The 4,489-nt window shown below is 29.2% G+C and overlaps 1 non-coding gene across 1 annotated transcript; it reads right to left on the bottom strand.

The window, feature by feature from the left end:
• Positions 1-3,684: 3,684 nt before the first annotated feature.
• Positions 3,685-3,767, bottom strand: TRNAL-UAA. Its single transcript has one exon. It is a non-coding gene; the product is annotated as a tRNA-Leu (tRNA).
• Positions 3,768-4,489: the final 722 nt, after the last annotated feature.

The following is a 4,489-nucleotide window of genomic DNA, read 5'->3' as shown; positions in this document are numbered from 1 at the left end:
ATTTTGTTTGCTTAGTTCGGTTAACGAGACTTGACTGAAGTTATTTTTAATTCAATTTTTCATAATATTAAGTTTAGTATTAGCATATAATTTATAGAGTTAATACCCAAAATAGTCCCTCGACTATGTCGTAATTACCAATTTGGTCCTCGACTATCATTCTTACCCAATTAAGTCCTCAACTATACAATTTTTACCCAATTTAGTCCTTTGTCAATTTGACTGTTTGTTGACTGTCAAAAGTGGAAATAAAGTTGTAATTTTACAAGTTTTCTCCTTCCTCCGCATTTAACAGCGCCAAACCATGTAGCAATAAGCTCCGGTTGAGTTCTAAACCTGTCAGTATCGAAGTAGTGGTTATGCATCGGATATCCCATGAATTTGATTTCCAACGATTTTTTGACGATCAAAATCTGATCGGAGTGTATTGCTGCATGGTTTGGCGCTGCTAAATGGAGAGGAAGGGGAAATCTTGTAAAATTATAATTTTATCCCGACTTTTGACAGTCAACAAACAGTCAAATTAATACAGAGGACTAAATTGGGTAAGAATTGTATAGTTGAGGACTAAATTGGGTAAGAATTGTATAGTTGATGACTTAATTGAGTAAAAGTTACATAGTTGAGGACTTAATTGGGTAAGAATAGTAGTTGAGGACCAAATTGGTAATTATGGCATAGTCGAGGGACCATTTTGGGTATTAACTCTAATTTATATACAGTATTTAGAAACTACACTAAAAGTACTATTCCCTCCATACCATTTTATGTGTCTGGTTCAGTTAATGAGGATTGACTGAAGTTATTTTTATCCAATTTTTCACAATATTAAGTTTATTATTAGTTTATAAAATTTATATATTTAGAAACTACACTAAAATACTATTAAACACAAAAAATTAAATTTAAAAATAATTAAAGAATACTAAAGAAAATAAACTAAGAAGAAAGAGTTGGCTTGACCAATGAATAGTAAGTATGACAGATAAAATGAGACAGAGCGAGTACTAAACACAAAAAAAAAAAAAAAAATTAAAATAATTGAAAATTACTTAAGAAAATAAGCAATAAAGAAAGAGTTAGTTTGACCAATGAATAATAAATAGGACATGTAAAATGGGACGAAGGGAGTACTAAATAATGATCATTCAGTATATTAAAATGAACATTTATCCATGGTTTATAGTATAATTTGCCTATTGTTATACGGTGGACCATGGTCCAAAAAAGACATCATTTCTTTAAGTGAAAGAAACGACGACCGTTATTTTTAACAAATTTCATATTTGTGATGTGCCTAGAATAAAATGAAACTACAGTGTATCTAATATGAAACTAAATAATATTTCTCACGTATTGAGTGTATATTATCAAATGAAATTGTATTTGAATTGAAATGGTACTTTAGTTGTGCTGAAATGAAACTACAATATGTATAAAATGAAACTAAATAACATGTCACACATATTGAGTGTATATCGTCAAATGAAACTGTAGTTATATCAGAATGATATGTGTTGTAATGAAACTACAGTGTATATAAAATGAAACTGAATAACAAGTCTCACATATTGAGTGTATATTGTCAAATGAAACTGTAGTAGTTATATCAAAATAATACTTTAATTGTGTTGTAATGAAACAACAGGGTATATAAAATAAAACTGAATAACAGTTTCAAATATTTGAGTGTATATTGTCGAATGAAACCATAGTTGAATTATAATTATACTTTAGTTGTATTGTAATAAGATTGAAGTGCGTATACAATGAAATTCAATAACATAGCTCACATATTGAGTTTATAATGTCAAACGAAACTGTAGTTATAACAAAAGGATACTTTAGTTGTGATGAAATGAAACTACAATGTATATAAAATGAAACTGAATACGTTATACAAACATAATTAATTAGACGTAACGGGTATCATTTCTTTTCATTAAAAGAAACGAAATCGTTTTAGACCTTGGGTCAATAGTAAAATTTGTCTCGGACGGAATGGTTTTGAACCTTGGTAAACAGTAAAATTTGCCTCCGACTACCACCTGGATCAAATTAACTCTTGAATTTTTACTTCTTGGTCCAGTTGACCTTGAGCTCAAGCCTCATTCCTCCATCAATATTAATGAATATGACACAAACTTTTGATGAATATATGACAATTAATTATGATGTGATAAATTAAAATGAATTAAAATTTAATCATGGATATTAAATAAACAAATAAAATTATATATATAGAATCTATTGTACTAGAGCATCCTCATCAGTTGGGGATATTAGGGGGAAAATGTAAGAGTGAGTAAGAAAGAAAATAAGGAAAAAAAAAATCAAAACTGATTTAAAAACTAACTGTGAATCTATTTCAACATCAACATCATCCACACCCAACTCCTTCAACCAACTACGATCTTCAAGAATGCTCACCGCCTTGACCTCCTTTGCCATGAAAAGACCCCGTCATCTGACTCCTTTTGCTGCAATGAAATTCCCCTCATCATCTCTGAGCACCCATCCAAACCCTATCACCCTATTTTTCAGGTCGATAGCAACGTCAGAATTCAATTTAAGCCTCCTCCTTTCCGGTTGGCCACTACTTTAGCAAGTATTAGATCCCCTTCATTAGCACTTTTCTAGCTAGCACATATGGAAAGACATATTTATCATAAAGATCATCACATAGGCACTCATTTCAACACAGAATCAATCATGCAATGCTGCACCACAAACCCCAGCAAGCCATTAAAAATTTACTATAAGTAACTCATCATTTAGCCATTAAAAATTTACTAAGTAACTAACCAAAGATGTCCTTCCCACAAACCATCATAGGAAGGCATTGCTTAGATAACATTTTTCAAGAGAATTTCCCTGCTCAATCGGGATAGGAATTTAGCATTCCAACTTCGCACTCTGACAAGAATTTTATCCTTTAAGAAGTCAAGTATCTCGTTCATCCTCTAGCAAACAAGTGATGGTAGGCCCAAATACTTCCCCGTAGTATCTCCTTTGCTCACCCTTAGAACCCCGGCCCACCACTTCATTTTTGACCTGCCGTGATGCATTATAGGTGTTGAAGCATACGAGGGACTTATCAAAATTTATTCGTTGTCTTGAGGCCGCTAAGTAAGTATCCAACACCCACTTCATCGTTGCCCTTTCCATGGCATTTGCACGAAGGAAAAGGAAGCATATCTGTAAAGAGCAGATGAGAAATAGGAGGCACCCATCTAATTTACAAATTATAATTTCTTAAATTTACATATTTTCATTTATACAATAAGAATTATTCAAACTTTTCTATATAAAAATTCAAGCAATTATTGTTAATAGAGTATTTGAAAAAGAAAATAATGAAATAAACTATAAAATACTATAGCTAACACTATTTCTTTATTAAAAACATCTCCACGAGTATGTGACCATGTATATTATATTAAAAATATATATATAAATGTTCACCTTCAATATTATTTATTTAATTATTTAATTATAATATAACTTATAAGTATGTATATAATATGAGACTATTTTATTGCAGGGAACCCATTAAGCATTGTAAGGGTAAATTGAGCACACGTTTTATTTAATTATAATATAAGTATGTATATAATATGAGACTATTTTATAGCAGGGAATCCATTGAGCATTGTAGGGGAAAATTGAGCACAAGTTAAAAATTGGTGGCTGTGGGGTTTGAACCCACGCGCACTTGTGTGCAGAAGATCTTAAGTCTTCCCCCTTAACCACTCGGGCAAACCACCAGATCGGTCAATATGTGTCATATACCTGTAATTATATAATATGTATCAATATTTTTAAATTTTCAGTCCTATAATATTTCTAAATTTAATTATTGAATAATATTTTAACTTAAATTTCCTACTTTCTTAATTTAAATATCACTAAAACTTTACTATTCCTTATTTACCCTTTATTCTTTTTAAATTTTTTTTAGGTGTGTCTTAATTCACTTCAATTCTTTTTTAAATGGTAAATTTATAAGGAATATCATATATTATTTGATTTTAAAAATATATTATCTCAAATATTATTAAGTTTTTTTTTTTTTTTTAAAAGTCATTTCAAATATATAGGCTATGTTTGGCAAACCTAGCTAAAAGATTAAAAGGAACTGAAAACTGAAAAGTTATAATTTAACTATTGTAATTATATAATATGTATCAATATTTTTAAATTTTCATTCTGGTAATATTTCTAAATTTAATTATTGAATAATATTTTAACTTAAATTTCCTACTTTCTTAATTTAAATATCACCAAAACTTTACTATTCCTTATTTACCCTTTATTCTTTTAAAATTTTTTTAGGCGTGTCTTAATTCACTTCAATTTTTTTTTAAATGGTAAATTTATAAAGAATATCATATATTATTTGATTTTAAAAATATATTATCTCAAATATTATTAAGTTTTTTTTTTAAGTCATTCCAAATATATAAGCTATATTTGACAAACCTAGCTA

The sequence above is a fragment of the Ipomoea nil genome, unplaced genomic scaffold, assembly GCF_001879475.1.
Source record: "Ipomoea nil cultivar Tokyo-kokei standard unplaced genomic scaffold, Asagao_1.1 scaffold1317, whole genome shotgun sequence".
Lineage (NCBI taxonomy): Eukaryota > Viridiplantae > Streptophyta > Magnoliopsida > Solanales > Convolvulaceae > Ipomoea > Ipomoea nil.
Note: the sequence above shows the minus strand (reverse complement) of the source record. Positions and strands in the feature narration are given on the sequence as shown.